At 41.7% G+C, this 20657-nt stretch overlaps 1 protein-coding gene across 1 annotated transcript in view; it reads right to left on the reverse strand.

Moving 5' to 3' along the window:
* The window catches only part of fbxw7 (F-box and WD repeat domain containing 7), a 141145-nt gene that overhangs the window by 90889 nt on the left and 29599 nt on the right, over positions 1-20657 (reverse strand). The window contains exon 2 of the mRNA XM_071519708.1: positions 18902-18978. The gene's annotated coding sequence lies outside the window, so the exon portion shown is untranslated. The remainder of the gene's footprint in view (positions 1-18901; positions 18979-20657) is intronic.

Genomic DNA, 20657 nt, shown 5'->3' on the forward strand with positions numbered 1-20657 from the left:
TCTTGTCTAGCTTTAACACTGACAATGACCTCTTCCTTGCACACATGAGGTCTCTGGCTAATCTTAACTGTGACAAATGAATCATCAGCTGTGCAATTTTTAGGCCGCAGTTCCTAACCTCCCTAAAGTACATTAGATACACAAATGGGTAAATATGTTTTAGAGCTGGCACGCCCATTTTGTGTCTGTTTCAGTGAAAACCCAAGCTTTGACCTTGAGGAGAAGTTTCTGGCCCCTGTGTAGGGCTTCTCCTAGTCTTTGCTGTATACTCCTGGTACTGTGGTGGGAAGCATTAGCCCTATCTCAGATTGCACAGCCCCCCTCGGGACTGGTAGTTCATTGCTGTGAGCTCAACAGAGGAAGGCTATGAATAGCTGGAGTTGTCCTGCCTTTTACTGGAACAACCAAGGTTCCGTAATTAGTTTCCTAAACACAGCGTGAAATGTGTTTGTTGTTATTGTTGTTCAAACAATTGTGCACAGTGCACACACAGGGTGGGAGAGATGAATGCACATGAAAAAATGTGATGTTGATCACATGGGAGAAAAGTAACTGAATTGTGGTTCATCAAGTGTCCAAAAGCTTTAGTATTCTTGTTCAAAGACGCCAAATATGGCTGATATGCTTCCTTATCAACCTTACTTTGCTATCACAACCGCACACTTATGCTTAAATTTCAACTCATTCCTTTGATGTACTCATATTAATCTCAAACCCTTAAGATATAATCAACAGCAAGACTACAGAATACAATTTCTTGTAACCCATATCTGAGGATAGTCTGCTTTAGATAAACACTAGTGCAGTGCCCGTTTGCCCCGCTGCTGCACAGACCGCTGTTCGCCCCGCCGCTGCACAGAGCGCTGTTCGCTTGTTTATTCAAAGTTTATTAATATTGAACGTGTCCAAATTGTACCAAATCCGACACTGCACTTCCTTTGGTCCCCAGCAATACACCCGCCAAGTGTGAAGTCGATCGGACGAACGGTTCTTGAGATATGCAACAGACACACAGACAGACAGACAGAGATTCCTTGCTTTATAGTATGATGATGTCGACCTCAAATAGCATGGTTCCTTTAATAAATTACTCTTTGCTATGGCAAGCAGCAAATCGTTTCAGAAGGGCAGGCTGTACATTTACACAAGCTATTCTTGTGTTAACAGCTGTGAAGTGGTTGAAATGGTATTTTGGCACTTCTTCAACTTCACCCACTAACAAAGTGCATGGAGTAGGTAGGTAACACAGGAAAAGAGGAAATTCCACAACACTTGCAGTACTGCGAACAAAGATTTATTAATAAAGATGACACCAGCATATGGCCTTCATTAGGGATGCCGAAACGCGTTTTATTAATAGTTTTTCAGTGTTGCAAGAGCTGCTAAGTGGTCAGAGAGAGGGACAAAAGAATAGCTTTGGGAAGCTGCTGAGGGCAGGTGTGAATTTGCAAACAGGTGACAGATACCCAGGGGATTCAGAGACTCTCGAAACCAAAAACACAGAAAATGAGATCATAACTTCTTATTAAGATGGCATTATGACCACAATAGGTGTGGCTGGTTCACAGAAGATACTACCACTATCTATTTCAGCGACATGAGCCAACCTTTTCTGGAGTGGAGTTATTCCCCCACCCCTTCCTTTCCTTATCAGACTAATTGGAAGGCAAGAAGCAGAAAACTGTGAAACAAGTTGCCTTAGTCAGCAGTAAAGTTACTGTAGTCTGGTGCATCTCAAGTTCCACTGGCATGTGATATGAAGCAATCACACAAATGGTGATGGCTAATTACCCACACCAAAGTTTCACTTAATTCATAAGTTTTGCGTGACTGAACTGACTGGAAGCTTCACCTGCAGGCCAATGCTCTGTGACACTAACCAGTTTGAGGCCAGTCATATTAGATAGTCTATCTCCTTAATTGGACCTTGAAGCCTGTTGCCTTAGATCCTTATTGGCCACAAGCTTTTCTCTTTTCTTAGAATGTTGAGTAATGTGTATAGACTAGTTTTGTTAGTTTGTGCACAGCGCTCTGGCAGCAGGCACCCAGGCAGCACCCAGCACAGCTGCTGATAGGGAGGGAAGGGAGGGAAGTCTAGGACTTCTTCAGTGTACTGTGCCAAGTTGGCACTCCACAGACAAAGCCACAGCTGTGGCACACACAGGCATTACTTTAGCCCTGTGCATAGCTTTAATATGGGGTACTTCAGCTCCAACATGCTTCTCTTGGGTAGATTTGGGCCAGGTTCTCTATAGGCAGTGATGGGTAGCCGACAAGACAGCGTTAATTTTCTATGGACAGGGTCTGACCAGCAGCTAACTAGCCGGCTCCACTATGCACCCTTTCATGCCCGCTGACTAATTTGTTGATTAAAAGGACAAGTAAAAAGACATTATCCCAGCTCCTAGCGGAGTCTATATATTCAACAATTCATGACTTAAAAGTAACACGTATTGCCGCTGTTTACTATTGGATTCCACTGGATTGAATAATTATTTTCCAAAATAGATATGGCACTTTGCAACCAGACCACAAAAATACAGCATGTATACATACATAGCACAGCAAGAGCAGAGCTTGATAAAGTGCTCAACTAGAGGTGAAACATGATTAGTAATGCCATATTGCATATGCGTAAAACAAGTGTCAATTGCCTGCAACTGAAGCAATCAGCTAACAATTTAGCTGCTGATCCACTGATAAATTACTGCTTAAAGGAAAACATCCACACATACTGAAATAAACTGTTTAGTGTGAATCAAATGGTCTAAGTGAGTTTGTACGTGAATATTTAGAAATGTATGGTATCTGTAAAACTGCTATATTTGGAATTATTCAAGATAATTTGCTCATGTGACCCGTGTTTGACTGGACTGAGAAAACTTTCTGAGATCCAGGAGGGCTTGAGTTTTCCTTAAAACAACATCTGTTGTCTGATGACAATCCCGTCCAGGCTTGAAAAAGATTAAACCTGACTTAAGGGGCACCATATTTTCAAGGCTATAGGTTACAGCAGGCAGACAGGCCTTGTTGAGGATAAGGAAGAAAGAAAATCAGAGGACTGAGCAGAACACCCTCAAATGGCAGCAATAAATCACACCGATGTGACCTTAATAGAACAGTGGGAGAGTGTGTGGAAAATATTAGCTGTTCACATAGTACATTGTGCACAAAGTATCAGTAGATATAAGTTGTGCAGTGGCTCTGTGATAGCTATACTTAAATTTCACAATGTTAACAGTGTGTTATTACTGAAGACTGAAAAACTAAACTAAAAGGCCACATTCTACTGTACCATCCAGACCTCCTGAGTCAGTAACTGTATTATGTGACAAAAAAGGCGAAATAAGAAGTAATAAAGAGGATTTTTATCTTTGTAATTTTGAATTCTTTCAGAAGCCATGAGCTGCAATGTCAGGGACCTTCTTCTCGACCAGTAATCCTATAAATACAGTGCTTTCGCTAGTACCTTTGTGTCTACATTTCTTTGCAGAGGCTATTAATCGATGGCTCTATTTAGAGCTGGTGCCCTGTGATGTCTCAGAGGAAGAAAGTGAAACCTTAATTCCTGAGCTGCTTGACAGAGGGGAAACAGTTTTCCCCATTTATTTAGCACTGAAATACTTTGCTCTATTGCAATGCTATTTGTACTGAATTGGAGTGAAAAACCAAGAAACAATGACTTCTCAAGTACTGACATTTAAGTTTTGCCTCAATGCAGTACGCCTCCTCTAATCTGTCACTCATTATCTCCCTTTCATTTGAATAGTTGCCATGCAACAGCTCAACATTACCACAACATGTTCCTCTGTGGTATTGTATCACTATTCATCAGAGCATAAATCTTCCTTGAGACAAACAGAATCAATCTCCAATAGAAACACTCCAGAAAGGAGTATGGATCCCCATCAATACCAGCCAACTATTAAGACAGTCATGAGCATAACAAGCAATGAAACAGGGTGAATCCTAGAGGCTATAGCCATGAGACAGAAGCTTGTGTTAGACCCAAGTCACTCACTCATTTCCACACAGTGGCACACGTGCACACAAGCACTCAGACATACACAATCTTGTTTGGCTTTGATATGGTTCCATTAGAAAAAGCTTTTTCTCCAATTGAGGAGGGGCAGCAATCATTGTAAACCGCAGGCAGTCTGAAGGCATCCATTTAAATGACTCTGCTAGCTGAAAGCAAGCCCACGGTTGTCAAGGCAGCAAGACAGCCATTAAATCACCTGGTTCCATTAAAGAATCAATTACTGCAGTGCTCTCCTATGGCACAGCAGTTCTTATAAACAGAGAAATAATTTCAGAAAACCAAAGCAGGGTTTGTCCCATAAAAATCACAAAGACATTCTACCTCACCCTGTCCTTTCAGCAATATGCTGTCAGGCCCCATATGGTGCATTGTACACAAATGACAAGGTCTAAATAACGTAATGCTGCCTGGTCAAGAGGGATGAAGACACAGATCTGGCTGGGTGGGTGGGCGCTGAGGCATTGTTACCTTTGGTGGAGGTGGGCAGCCAGTGGCCAGTCGCTGCAGCTGTTCTGAAGTATGGCTGCAGGAGAGGAGGTCTGAGCAGCAGGCTGTGCGGCCCAGCCTCTTCATCAGAGAGGAGATGATGCTGCACCCACAGCCACACATTGACTTGCTCATTAGTAGCCTGGCTGTTCTGGGGGAAAGAGACGTGGGAAATAGGGAAGCTGCTAGCCACAGCCACTTCCTGGTCCTTGCCGACTTCTCTCAGTTGTCTTCAGAGCTGATGCGGTTTCTACAATGTATTCCACATGGTGCCGATCCACAGGTACTCTGCTTTTATCTACAGTCAACATAATACAGATGCCGACGTTCACCTTACTCCACACTAAGGGCACTTGAGTTGGGCAGTACAGTCGCTCGGTCCATTTCCCTGGTGACTGCTTCCCACTTACTCCACTCGCTGCGCTATACTTTTATCTCCATACAACATCTAGACGCACACCTCCTGCTGCAGCTCCCGCTTTTGTAAAACTCACTCTGATCCACAAGACACCTATTCCTAATGTTGCAAATGATACTCAGGATGCAATGTCCGGCACTGCTCCCTCCTGTCTCCCACAATTTCCATCCGTTTCTTTCCACTCCCTCCACTGGCTTCGGCTGCTATGCAATGAGGATGCTGTCCCCGTCAATGCTGCTGCCACTGTACAAACCCCCCCACCACCACCACCGGCTCCAGCGGTAAGCCACTCAGACAATGCTCCTCCAACTTGCCGATAAAAGTGTGCTTTCCTCATATGACATTCGAGCTCCTAGTTGTTCCATCAATGGAGGAAGCAGTGGACAGAATATTATAAGAAATCCAAGCCACACTGTATGCACCAGAGGGACTGACAGCAGGAAACAGAAAGGGTGCGGTGGGGGAGGAGTATGGGGTAAGCATTTAAGTAACAGTAACTGTGTAGACAGCATTATTATGGTAATTAACTGTTACCGCAGTCAAGATGCAATTAACGCCTGCCGTAAAAAGTACATATCAGTGAAATACAATGGCTACTCCAACCGCTGAAAAATATGACAGTCTGTCTGACTCATAAAGAATAGGTGAAACAGCAAGAAGAAAAAACTTATTGTACCACTTGTGATAAAAGCGCAATAATTCCAGCTTCCAAGTAAATTGAGAGAAACCAAGATTATATGGCACACAGCCTACATGTCTGAGTCTGGTGCCAATTTATGCATCTGCAAAACAAGTGCATCCTTTTCTATTCCCTCGCCTCCCTTTACTTGCATCTCAACATCTGTCCCTGCTTCAGTGAGATGGCACACTCGCACCTTATCACATATGTTTAACCTGATGAGTCTAGCGATAGAACCTCCCCCCATGTGACTTGCAGCGAGAAAAACAAGATGACAAGCAAATCATTCAGCTCAGAGGCGAATGGTAATCAGGGTTGATGAAGCCAGGAGGCCTTGAGAGGGAGAGATAGCATGTGGGAGGGGCAGTGCTGACGGCAGGGCAAAGCTAGGTTGAGAAAGAACTGGGAGAATGGGCCTTGTGTTAAAGGAACCGTAGCAGCTTGCTATTAATAGCACAAGAATAATTAAGTTAAATGATCATCTAAGATCGTCATCTCCTTACTGTCACCCTCAATATGAAGCAAACAAAAAAAGAAGAAATGGGTAATGGGGTATATACGAATGCTGCAAAATACCAAAGCTAGCTGACTATAATGATAATATGCCAAGCAATGCTCTAAGAAGCAACTGTCATTTCAAGACAAGTATCACATGGAAAACAACAGTGTAGTGTAGCACTTGGCATAATATAAAACAATGGTGAAAAGTTCAACAATAAGCTCATACTACCTTAAATTGTATCCTTCTAAAAAGATTAACTAAGATGAGTATCCACAGAGACCACAACAGCTTCTCTCCACCTGGGGCTTGTCCAGCCTGTTCAGTATTCAACGTACTGGCTAGGTTCAGTGAAGCAGAGAGGCGCTCTGAAATCGACTGCCATTAGTATCTCTTCAGGTGGGTACTGCAAAAATGATAGAAGAATCGTTACTGCTTCCCCTGCGAATTTGCGTCAAGTGCATCATCCTTTGGCCTGCAGTTGTGACCAACTGCCAATTCCATTCTACAAAAATGATGGTGGAGGGAGTAATAATGAAGCACCTAAATCTGTCCTCCATGCTCACTCAATGGCATGTCACTGTGCAGTTGACAGGACTGCTACTAAGCAAAGGTGACACCCCCCCATTGTGATTCATTGCAACAGAAATTTCCAACAACACCTTGTTGCCACCTCCCTGGAACAAACAGAGCACATCAGCAAAGCACGGGCACACTGCAAACAAAGAGATTTCTACCCACAACCATCACAAACAATTCAATGAGGAAAATGTAATATGTGAGAGGATTGCATTAAAAATGACGAGATCCATACTGAACGCCCTGGCTGTCAGATCCTCATGTGATTAAAATAGCGTTTATATTCCAGAAATGTGTACAGCCTATGGTTGAGGCAAAGAAGGCATTGAGGCATTATGGTGACAGTCTGACCGCTCACTTTATCCGAAATTGGAAAATAAGCCTCAGTTTCATTGTTTTGTTCTTTTCTTAGCCAGAGCTGGAAGATAGGGCAGGGTGAAAGGGTGCCCTGTTCATTATTTATGAATATTGCTTTTCACTGTGTCAGCTTGCTGCTTCAGTATTGATCCATAAAGTGGAGACTCACTGCACCATAGCAGAGGGTTTCAGAGGAACCGGTATGGACACAAAGCATACACAGAGTGGCTAATCGGGAGAACAGAATCCCAGTGGGTTGCTGAGTGCAAGGGCCAGTTGGGCTGGCATATGATATGGCATGCATTGCACAACGTTATTAGTGCTGTGCTGTAAAGGATTTGTTGGTCTATGTACATATAAACTATTGCATTCTCAGTGCAAATGACTACATTGTGACCACCTACCATTAATGGTCTATGTTGTGCTCTGAGGAGGATCCCTGAGTACAACTGTGCACAATGTTATCAGAACTCCAAAATAATACATTAATGCTACTACTACTGCCACCACTATGTGCCATGATTTTACAGTGTTATGATTTTAATTATTATAGATTTAAAGGGGAAAAATAAGACAATATAAAGGGAATAGAGCTAATAATGTGTAATTACCCTCTATGCTGCAATGTACAATTGTATAACGCAATGTAGTGGTCTACTTCTGAAAATCAAAATACGGGTCACAAAAATAAGTTGGATGGTCTAAATTTGTCAGAATATTCCTAAACTACCAATTAAGAATCTTCTTAAATTCTACGTACTATTACTACTATGTGATGTAACTGCAATGAAAGAATAGTTCAGCTTTACATAATGAGTACACAATCTTTTACATTTTTGTGCAAAAAATGGACAATGAATTTTTCACGTTTTCCTTTAAGATTATCCTGAATTTGAGATAAGGGAAAATTGTCGTAGTCTATATGGACGCTTACACAGTGCAGGTCAGTTTTAGCTGGGAAAAATGATGGTACTTGTACACCAAATGGATAAAAGCCTAGGTAGGTAAGTCTTCATCAGGGCTACAAATGCATATGAAACAAAATGTCTAGGGCTGCAACTAACGATTATTTTCATTGTCGATTAATCTGTCGATTATTTTCTCGATTAATCGATTAGTTGTTTGGTCTATAAAATGTCAGAAAATGGTGAAAAATGTCGATCAGTGTTTCCCAAAGCCCAAGATGACGTCCTCAAATGTCTTGTTTTGTCCACAACCCAAAGATATTCAGTTTAATGTCATAGAGGAGTAAAGAAACCAGAAAATATTCACATTTAAGAAGCTGGAATCAGAGAATTTTGACTTGTATTTTTTTTTTTTAAATTACTCAAACCGATTAATCGATTATCAAAATAGTTGGCGATTAATTTAATAGTTGACAACTAATCGATTAATCGATTAATCGTTGCAGCTCCAAAAATGTCTATCAAACCTCAATTGCAAGGTTCATAGTTTCAATGCATTAGCCTCATATAAAAAGGGAAAAAAAACTTCACTATAGAAAAAATCCATGGCTGGCCAGGACATCCCACACTATCCTTGTCATTCAATGAAAATGCAACTTACGTTAAATGTGTATTTCAGGATATCCACATGACAAGAGATAGGGTCAGCAGCTTCAGAGAGTCAAACCTGTTTTGACCAGATTTTTATCCACCACATTTATTGTGTGTGCTCAGATGCAGGCCAAGTTATCAGTCTCTTCCAATCAGGAATGTGCTAGCCTCCAACATCATACAATTGCAGTTCCATTGTGTGTCCAGACAAGCAGACAAAAGACAGCCTTTTCCTTCAGAGCAATGAGGAGCGCCAAGAGCTGGAAGCTGTTTGTGGAGGTAATAATGTTTTATTCCAAGATTTTTTTCCCCCTCTGATAGAAAAGCTTGTACCCAGGGTAGGCTAGCGGGCATAAAAACGGATCTGTGACACGTTCACAATATCAATGAAAGGGTTGTAGCAGGAGATGGAGAGAGTGATTAACAGAAAAAAAAAACATTCATTCAGAAATAAATCTAAATTCTCAATGTCTAGTTAAATCAGTCCATGACCCTTCCAGTACTAAAATAGCATTTAACAACTCTGAGACCTCTCCCTGCACAGAGCTGCCTGTTAAACAGGCAGCTAGCTTGCGATAGGATATAAATCATACTATAAAGCAAGGAATCTCTGTCTGTATGTCCGTCCTTCACATATCTCGAGAACCGTTCGTCCGATCTACTTCACACTTGGCAGGTGTATTGCTGGGGACCCAAGGACGTGCAGTGTCTGATTGGACACGCGACATGTTCAATATTAAAAAACTTTGAATAAACAAGCGAACAGCACTCTGTGCAGCAGCGGGGCGAACAGCGCTCTGTGCAGCAGCGGGACTGATAGCCTACACCAATTTTGTACAGGCACTGTACTAGTTCTGACAAATTTGCAATCATTTGATTTGAACGTTAGTATGGATAACTATCATGATCACTCGATTATGCAATTATTGTAGCAGCCATACTTGAGAGTACTACCAACACCACTTTGATTAGACATATGCGTCTCAATTAGCTATGTACAACAAAAAAGTCCAAAGGCCAAAGCTGCTTTAATGCACTCCTAATCTAATTACAACCACAAACCAAGTTAGCCTATCCTCTGGATGATAATTATTGTGCTCATCTCACATCAGACAAGCAAAGTAGTCCGCAATATAAGTTGTCACTGTCCTCTCATCTTTCCTTCCATTGTCTCCTGAAAGGTGGAGTCATTACACCACACTGGATCTCCTCAAACTTGAAGATTAAGTCTTGATTGAAGTCTTGAAGATTAAGTAACCATCAATACTGACTCAGAGTCAACATTAATTGTGGACATCATTACATCACTTTGCAGACTTTCAATTGGTTTTCTTCACTGCACAATGTCAACAGTTTACAATGCATGTTTACTCATTTCAGATTCTTGCAACTGCACACTTTTGGCATATATGCTAAAACAAAAGGGATTTTTTTGAGCATGAAACAAAGCCTCTCAGTGCGTCAGGGGTCTGTGTTAACACTGGCAACAGTCCATGATTGGACAGACATCTGGTCACAGTGAAGGGCAGAGCTGGTGCTAAGTGCAAAAAGGGAGGAAGCCATGGAGCCTCAAGCAGCATGGGGTCATTAAACATGGTTTAATGTGGAGCACGAGCCAGCCTAACAAAATTGACTTTTCGATCAGAAACTGAGCCACTCATTCTTAGAGATGCAAAGACAAACATAAACAAGAGAACAGAAAAGCTGGGTTAAACCAATTCGGTTCTGACCCACCCCACGGAGAAAAGCCAGAGAAAAGCCTGATCTGACCCTGTATGTTTTCGATATAAATGAAATCCGGAGAACAGCAGGAGCAAATACCATGGTAACCATCTCCGCCACAACAAGCGTTCCATCATCTGTGCGGATGGTGCATGTAGAAGCTGGGCTATCAGTGGGAAACTGTGGCCAACAGTCAACTGCCATCTATTTGAGGTGAGGGAGAACCGCAAAAAAATCATTGGAGACTTTGTTTAATTTCAAACAGGCAAAACAAATATTAAACAGAAATATCTTGAATCGACTGGACGTATAAATGGCCACGTTTTGAGACAATATCACACAATAATCAGCCAGTTTATTGCTGCATGAGATACAGTGGTTCCTGCAGATCGCCCTCCAACAGTGTAAACATAATCATACCGGGTAAAAGGTGGATAGTGGATATGTGGAAATTGATCATGATTAATTCTACCGTAGCTTTGCTATGGCATTTTTTATGGCATAGCAGGGTCAGCTGGGTAAAGCATAGGTTACTATTCAAATGATTTTGATGGCAAAGAAGACATGTTCATTTGACTACTGTCTGCCATCACAGTTTAACAACTGAAGTAAACCTACCTACCTTACTAAAACTCTGCAAGCTAAACGTTTGTCCTTATCCTCCTCACGGCTTACGATTTGCAGATCAAGGTTGGTAGGCTAGCTGATACGCAAGACCAAACTAACAGGGACTTGGATAACTGATACAAGATTTCCAATTAAGCCTCACAAATCTGCAAGTAGCGCCTAGCTGTTAGTGGGACTACTGTGCAAAATAGAAAACTACTGCGATGCATAAATAATAATATCTGAATATATTGTGCTGTGATATTTTGTCCATATCGCCCACCCCTAGGATGAACCAATTAAACACCAACTAGCCAGGACGATTACTGCTCTTCCTCTGCAAACTGAATGACATTTTCTGCCTTTGTTTGTATATCTGACAGATAAAACATTTGCAAGTCATGATCCCCTCCCGCGTGAAGCAAATTGTGTTGTGACTGCAGTTATGTCCAGTAAATCTACAGCCTGTTTTGCAGTGAGGCAGACTGGTGTAGTAGTCATCGATGACACATTAAGGTAGGCTGTTGTGCGCCAATGTCTCAGCCAAACCCAGACACAGATTTGACCTTAGGAATGACCTGATTGGTGTTAGCCTACTTCACTGGACAAAGCTGGGATTTTAAACTCTCCAAACAAAGCAGCAAAATCATAATCAACTGACTCACATTTCTAAGAGGAGGGCAACACACTTTGAAATAGCATTAACTAATTGCTTTAGGCCTTGTGACTTGTTGGTAAATTAATTCACAAGTTTTTCTATCAAGTGGAAACGGTCTGATGATTAAGATGAAGCTCACAACTTCTGACACGCTGGGAGGAAGAGCACTGGTGAAGTCAAGTACAGTAGTTCATAGATACATCCTCAGTGTTTGACTGCTTTGAGTTTGCATATTGTGATATGGAAGCTATATATCCAACAGTGTCAATGTAAAATATCTTAAATTACAATTATAAACAAGTATGCTAATGTGAGTGTCATTTAAAAAGTCCTTAATATGCCAGCTCCTGAGCTTGTATACAGGCCATTTTCCCTGAGTAGGCTGCTCTCTAGTGGGCAAAGACTGAAACCTCAAGCATTACTACAACTAACATCAATCACAAGAGGACAGGCCTCCAGTTTTGGATTATTTCTCACTACTTTAGCATTTGAAAAGCATCAGCATTGATATGATATGTTTTTGTCACGAAGGTTGACAAATCAGAGACACAGTGAGGTAGTAGCCATCACTGTTAATACAAATAATTAAATAATAATGCATAAATAACACAAAATTTAAAGAATCACGTGATTTTGAGCATCATCTAAAAAATGCTCCCTGGGCAGGATGGGAACGCAAAAAGAAACCCAGTGAAGTCACAGCTTCCTGCCTCCCAGCACAGGGACAAAGTGGGTACACAGCCATTGCATTTGGGATTTCCTGTTTTCAACAGGGCTTCCGAAGCATGAATGACTTATAAAAACATAAGTGTTTAACTGCCTTCCTCAAAGGATGACACAGCTCCTCCCTTCAACACCCGTCTTCCCCTGTCACAATTCTAGTCTAACATGCAACACACCACAATAAGAGGGACCTCAAAGTTCAAGGGTAAAAGAAACGCAGTCAATTAAAGTATAGACCCAATACCTGTAGGTATTAATAGCTCTAGTCCTCAGAAACCCCTAATGTCGCAGTGACCTCTAGGCTTCAACTCCATAAATCACGAAGGAGAAGGATTAAAGCTAGTACTTAGAGCTCTGCTAATTCTACTCATCTACTGTACCCACGTAACACATTGCAAAGTTTAGCCTACATCCTTAAAAAGTTGAAAGGTTAATAACTGCAGTAAGAGTCAACACACTACAACACTACAAGTGTGGTTAACTACGTGTCCAGGACTGAGAGTCGGTAGGGCATTGCTAACTTTACAGGAGAGCTCCAGTTTGAATCTTTGATGTTTTGATCCCTTATTTAGCTTTGATCATGATTCCAGCAGTGTCTTTTTGGTGAAACACAGGTACCATCAAGAGCTTTATTTGATACATAAAACTAATTCTCAATAAATTTCTAAATAATTCTAAAATAACTTGTTCATGACTTCAATAGTGCTTTTTACCGTAGGTGCTCAAGGAGTATGCATTATTCTGAGTGGCATAGAGCAAAAGTACATGCGTTCATACGTCCAATCTCAGTGCCATTTAGCGTCTCAATGAGGCTAATCCTCTACATACGTCACAGATACAGAGGCACCCATAGTCAACACACAGAGCCCAGCTCTTATTGAGGTGCTCTGTCCTGAGCACCAAATGATCCAGTGGAAAGCAAGTGGGAGGAATTCTAGTAATGTACAGGTTGCCCCAGAGTTTGCAGGACCTTTAGTTTTGCAAAGAAAAAGTCATGGACAGCAGAATGGGCTGAAGAATGGGCTGAGAATGGGTTTGAGTCACTTTAGTCATGTTTGTTATAGCTTATAGCTAACATGGCTATCAACTTGACAGTCCCTTTGCTAGCAAAACTGAAGTTTTGCCGCACCAGTTTGTACTTGCGGTCATTTGCATAGTTAAATAAATTAAAAAAATCAATACGCAAATATGTCCAAATTCAAGCCGACAGCATGCCTCCAGCAGTCAAAGTTGCTTAAAGTTTCAGGGCTTTAAAAATGTGCATCAGCTGCTATATTTACTGTCCCCTACTGTCCTCTATTATCAATTGTGTTCCCCCTTCTCTGGAGCAGGCGAAAGGGTGCTCTGAATTATTTACAGAGTACGAGTGGGTGAGAGCTGTGGGACTGATTAGGGAGTGACAGAGGATGGCTAAATCTCAGTCCTTCTCAACCGTCTGCTTTGAAGGCAGTGTCCAATTCATATTTAAAAAACCTTCTCGGGATATGACAGCCGTCCATTGCAACATATTAGAATTCTGCAATACACCCCCATCTTTTCACTAGAGTTTATCTGTCTAGGCCTATTTCATATGTTCCATCTAAAGTGTTAAATCTCTTCTATGGAAGGTAACATGCACAAGCATGCAAACTTCACTGACTAATATTGAAGAAAGCAAGTGATTTACAGGTGCAAGATACGCCTCATTTATCTTTCACTATCTTCCAACTGACTCACCTACTAACACACTATCATTCTGACAATGACCAAGTGTTTAATGACATCCTTCTACCTACCCCAACCCCTGATACTTTTGCTGCAGTATGTAACATTTTTGAGGAGCTGAACACTTGAAAAAGAAAAGCACAAGCACATCTGTGTAGCAGCAAGCACAACTTAGCAAACAGAATGAGCATGTAAGGCAACAGCATCTGCTGTTCTAGGTCCTGCATCTCACCTATACTCGTATGACAAAGGTAAAAAACAAATCCAAAAGCCCTAATCCTCACTCACTTTATTCATCATACATGGTCAGTTTTTTCAATGGTAGCCAAGGAACATCAAGCACTCCAGTCTGAAGCACAGGGAAATTGCACTGGGATGGAAATTGGGAAGTTGCACTGGGATGAAAACTCAATCCCACACCATTAGCCTGAATTATTCAAACTGCAGATTAAATTTCCCAGAGAGGACCTTTATCCGGTCCCTGAGACCAGGGTAACAGTTTTAGGGGAAGACAATGTTAACATTTTGACATTTGAGTGCCAGCCCACACTTTAAAAATGCAGCAGTGAGCCAAGTAAGGCACTGCTATGTGCTATCACTTTACCTTTAATTCACCAGCGCGTGCCTAGGATGAATAATTTAAGACTTGCACCACACTCTTGGCTTTGAGGAGGAAGATTCCCCTTACAGCACACACTGAATTCACAGTAAACACATTCTTAGGAATTAACTGTATGCCTTATGTCCCAGAGGCCATTTTTGACAACCACAAATGCATCAACAGCAAGGTACACAATGTCTGACCATATGAAAATGTGGGTTACTGTACCTGAAAGATAGGATAGTGATTAGTCTACATATTTTATGAAAAGCATGCATTTCCCCTCAATAGTTGGACATATCTGATAGTGTTGGGTGAAAAAGATCAGACCAATTATTTTACCAGTGTTTCCCACACATAGACTTTACTCGCACCCAGGTATATTAACGGCCGCCAAAGTATATTTGGCAACCCATTTTAGCATTTTTTATTTTTATTTTTTTGTCCGTCCGAGAGAAAGACGGCATCCACAATCGATTAACTAGTGGACAATCTCCCCTCGCTCTACCCCTCCAGGGTTTCCCACACATAGAAAACTTTGTGGCGGGCCGCCACAATATCAGCACTGACTGCCACAAATGTTCTTTTTTTTCACTATTTAAAATCGTAGAACTGCGTGTAGCGCATTGATTCGCTCAGCCCCTAATTGCTCCACGCGATCTGTCTCTCGCTTGCTGTCTCTGTTGCTCCCCCTCTCTCTCTGTCGCTCGGTCTCTCTCTCTTTCTCGCTCACTCGCTCTCTCACCGGACCCGTCTGTTCGCCTCCCACTGCACACGCGTGAGGGATATTTTTTTTCCATGCCAAGAAGACAGCCGACTGAATTCCCGAAAAAAGAACTAACAGTTAACGTTACTCAGAATACAGCTGAGTTTCTGAGATTAGCACGCTGTATAGCCTAGCTGCTAGTCAGTATCCACTGAGTGGACTGATAACGTTAATATTAACTTTTTAACTCTGAATGTTCTTTGACTCTGAATGTTTGCTGAAAAATATTTTCAAAGAAGGAAAAGGACTGGTCCTGAGGAGGAGCAGGGACAGTCTGGCCCAGAGGAGCTGCTGAGCAGTAACAGAGTAGATAATAATGTCAACGGCTGTAATTTAACGATGTAAAGACACAGGTGAGACTGACAGCACAGAGAGATGTAGCAGGGCAGAGGGGCAGAAAAGCAGATTTCTCTGTAGAAGGGGTCTCATTTCTATTCTTCACCTTGTAGACAAAAGCAAGCAACAAACAGAACAGTGTAACACTGTTTATATTTTTATATAATTTTTAAGTCATGTTATGTTTGACACAAAGTACTTTAGATATATATACAGGTTGCAAACCCACCTACCACCACAAATACATTCAAATTCTGTGGGAAACACTGTTTACTAACTAACAAATCATTCTCAATCTCAAAACATACAGTCTGCAATAGTATCCCATCAAAGCCATTGTGGGCCACAGAACCACTGTCGATGATCGCCATGTAAGCACTGCAAGCTTAATTCTGTGTAGGCTAATCTTTCAAACCCGCTCTTTGAGGAAGCAGTGCACTGTTGAACGAGTTGTTCATTCAGGTTTTCAGTATACATAACCTGTACACTGAATAATCAAACTCGACAAACAGGAGATGCTGCTCATCTCAGACAGCCTACAAATCACACTGTGCCTGCAGTAATTTACAGCAAAAGGAGGAATGCTTCTTTGTAGGGACGATAACATTAATGGAAATGTTTTCCACTGAATAAATAAACAATACTGTTTCCGTTAGTGTGACAAACTTTTCTATGTTCTTGTATTGAGCGGTTGTGTAGTTCCGAGTGGTGTGGCGAATTATGTTCTCTCCTCGGGGCTTGCTGCACTTCTAATAACACTTAGCTAGACCTATACTCGCCTATACTCGCAACCTGTATACTGAATATTCAAACTCAACATGGCAGTGGCATCGAACGCTGAGATGCTGCTGCTTGTCGTCGTGAAGACCAATCGCTCAATCTAAGGAAAAATTCAAAAACACGAAAAAACGTGAAAGTTCGATTCATTTTGAGGTACTGGTTTGAATTTAATGAATCACCAAAAACACTTGAATTGCCCAGCACTAATATCTGACAGACTTAAGTGTGATCACTTTGCCTCCACACTCTAATGCTCACCCTCCAAAAGGAAAACCTATAAAATTATCCTTACAAATGTCCATACTACAAGGCCAAAGCTGGAATACAAACAAACCTCATTACAATCCTCACAGTCCTCATTAGAGATGCACTCTTCATCTCCCAGCTACTCACTCCCTTTTTCACACCCTGCTTCGACACACACCACAACAAATGAGCACCAGTCAAGATGCCTCAGAGTTAATAAACCTCCTGTTTCTTCATAACAACTTAAACACCTCCCATTGTGCCTCATGTGGAAGTGTGAAAGTCCACATCCTGTCTGAGATGCTGACAAAGAAGCAGAGGGTGGGTCCTTACATACATCCTCCAGGACATTTTTTTTTCCTCGCCCTTCTTGCTCTCCTTGGCACTCATTTTCATTCCAACAGGTGACACATGGCTTGCACATCATGAAAGAGGGAGTTAATGTACAATAAACGCTGCTTCAAACGTGACACACTGCACCCGGCCAAGGTTTTTGTTGCAATATTACTTTTTGGCCAGGTCAGTTTTCACTTCTTCTCATTTAAAAACAAGAACAAAATGTTCAGCAGCACATCATGCACGAAGGATAGAGAGTAAAGAACAATAAAGTTCAGATGAGCTGAGACCAACACATTCTTTATGGTTATATGATGCTGCTAAGTCACAGAGGGCCTGCATAAATTTACTGCTAAAATATATGAATACTGTCAGTGCCTGGACTTATTAGATACCTTTGATGCATAATGTAGCTGTTAGTAGCCCCAAATGTAAAGCATGGTTTCAGCTGTGCCCCATAAAGTAAGTGGCTCAAAAAAAGTGCACTTAATCTACAGTGGCATATGGATGTGCATTGTGCATTACTTAAAAACTTGGAACAGAAGAATCATCATCAGAAAATGTAGGCAACCAAAGAAACTGGTCCACATTCTTGGGGTTCTGCACACACCACCACTGTTGACTTAGGAAATGGAAAAACAAGACTGTGGTACGCCCTCCTTGAGGAACTAAGGCTAGCTAATTCAGTATCATGTTTTAATTCACTTCCTAAAACACACTTTATAGACTTGCTTTTATGTAGTAGTATTGGTTTATTATAATTTACAAAGCTAGATGTCAGCTCACCTTGTACACGTAGCAGCAGAAAGCTGAATTGTGAGTACAATAAATACAGTAACATTCAAATTTACTTTAGATAAAATAAAGCAGTTCTACAATAGACCAGGTCTATTAGTAGGCAGCTTATTGCTACTTGTTCGACTGGGAGCAAGTGTCGATACAAGTTAGATTTGCGGACAGAGCTGGTGAAATATTTGGTAAGAGATTGGCATTTGTGAGGAAATGGGAGGTCAAGGTGCTCACAGGTTTCACTGTAGGAGCTATAGTCGGGACCCATTATGATCCGACAAGCTCTTCTCTGAAGCTTTTCAGTAGCAGTGGACTGGGAGATGGTGAGGCCTGCATGCCACACGGGAGCAGCATACTCCTAGATCTTCTTTTATAACCTATTTTCTCTTGAATGTGCTTCCTATTTTTAACTCATTTTATATTTTACTATAGTTTTTATGCCTTCCTGTGAAGCACTTTGTAAACTCTGCTCTTAGATAAGGGATTAAGATAAATAGTTGTATTAACATGTTGCCCTGTCAGTAACAAAAGAGGTAAGTTAAGCAAGTATAAAGTATCTAAGTCAGCAGGGCCAACACTTTTTCATGGGTGAAGACATCGTTTCGAGCAGGGTGAAGTGGTTAGCACAGAATGGACACAGGGCAGGAAGGGATATGTAGCACACCATTTGAAGACTGTATAATTGTGTCAAAGAAGGACTAAGAACACAGCCCAGTAAGCTGACTGTTAAACATCTGTCTGGCTTTCTGAAGCCACCAACTGCATATTTTGGTCCCCACGTGCAAACAAAGATCCAGACTACCCTGTGATACACAAAGGAGGGGAACTTAAGCAATTAAAATTGCTCCTTTTGTCATCCACAAACAATACATGTTCACTCTCTCCCATCCACCCAACCACAAATCTCACTACTCCTGTGTGTAAAGATATGCAGCAAGCATTGCACTGAACACAAGCCATACAGACACAAACCCTCCCTGACCCCTGAGGAGTGCAAGTAAGTGGAGTGTTTACTTACGATTCTCTCTGTGTCTCTCTGTTCAGGCCACACTGGGTATTCTCCACTCCAGGCCCTACTGTAAGGGCTGATTCTTCCTGTGGAAAAAACAGGGGGAGAAGGAGAAGGAGCTGTCAGTACATGCATTGAGCAATCTCAGGAGGTCATCAAACAGTTAACATGCCATGGGGCAGTCTGGAATAGGAGAGGAAAAAGCAGGGAGACGAGAGTGTTGAGATTGCAATGCTAGTATCTCACAGTTTATCCTCTAAAACCAGACAGACCACACCAACTCTCCCACAGACCTGCCAAAGGAATTACACAAGCTAGACTAAACTCATGTTAGTATATCATAAAGTACACACATACTGTAGGTGTAGGACCAAGACTCAGTCAAGCAGACACAGTGAAACTCAAACACATGATGAACACAGAGGAAACAGTGACATGCATGGAGGTGGCAGTCAGGGTGCAGTCCAGTGCTCAAGGTGACACAGATTTACTTTGAAGGGGCACAGCTTCCGCACCCTCTCATCAGGTTATACCATACAAATCAACTGTGGGTGTGGTCTTTCCAGAAGCCAGCTCATATTATTGTAGATAAAAAGCAAGACAATTCAATAACCTGGCAACAGACACAATACCTGCATCAGCATGTAACAGTGAGTCACTACCCCAGCTGTGTGATTTCTTCCTCTGTCTCATCTGACGGAGTGAGCAAGGGGGCAGCTGCTGGCACTCTAGTGCACAATCCACAGCATTTACATGATGCTGCATCCTTGTAACATAAAATAAGAAACTCCTGTCATTCCTGGGTGAAAGATTTGTTTCTAAACAGGCGTGAACAACTATACTAGTAGAGCTACCAGCACCCCTGTTGCGTGCCAAGACAAGGACATGGCACGTAAGTACTAGAAACGAGGAGCCAAAAACCCCTCTGGGGTCCTCTCAGAGCCCCTATGATCCTTCTAACCCAATCCATATGTTCAAGTGTTTAAACGCTCAAGCTTAAAAGGAACACTGCACAAATCATTCAATTCTGATTGGCTTGTTCCTCCACCTTAGAGTATCACTTGCCTGACAACAGGTCGAAACACATATAAAAAAGGTGCTTTAATATGGGAAACAGAGCTCAACCCCTGTTGGTTTTGAGCAGCTGCCTACAAAAATAATTAGGCCCACTAGATATCCCAGCAGCACCAAGAAGCTGGCTTGTGTCGAGAGAATGGGTTTTTCAAAGTTGATGTAAACAACAGAACTGGATCTGGACACCGAGTCCTGGGAAATGAATAGATGCCGAGACAAGCTATCCAGCTGTTGGACATTTGATAACCGTGAGACAGAAGGATGGTCGAGAGATGGAAACCCTCATAATTTATGATTCTGAAGCATATGGACTTTATTTGCAATGAAGTAGAGGACAGAAGTCGCAAAGAGGCTCTACGTTCATTATGTAATAGGGTAGCACAAAGCAGCTGGGGGATGTTTCCAGATATGGTGAGAGGTTCCAGACGGCCAGAGAAAGAACATCTTTGCTACACAGCAGCAAAATTATCAGACTCTTGTTTGTGTGTATTTAGAGAGTGCTTGGTCAAATAATCTTCACCTGAAGGACAACACAATGAACAAATCTTGTCTTATTCACAGATTTCCATGCCTTTGGCCTTTACCAGTATTTGGAACATAATTATGTTTTATATACCATTATTTTCTAAATAAGAAGCACAAGAGTAACATACATCATTAGTCAACATAGAAGTTGAAACACAACATATTT

This window comes from Centroberyx affinis, unplaced genomic scaffold (genome assembly GCF_046629955.1).
Source record: "Centroberyx affinis isolate AG114_WGS23_722 - 3 ecotype Tasmania unplaced genomic scaffold, CSIRO-AGI_Caff_v1 ptg000723l_1, whole genome shotgun sequence".
Taxonomy (NCBI): Eukaryota; Metazoa; Chordata; class Actinopteri; order Beryciformes; family Berycidae; genus Centroberyx; species Centroberyx affinis.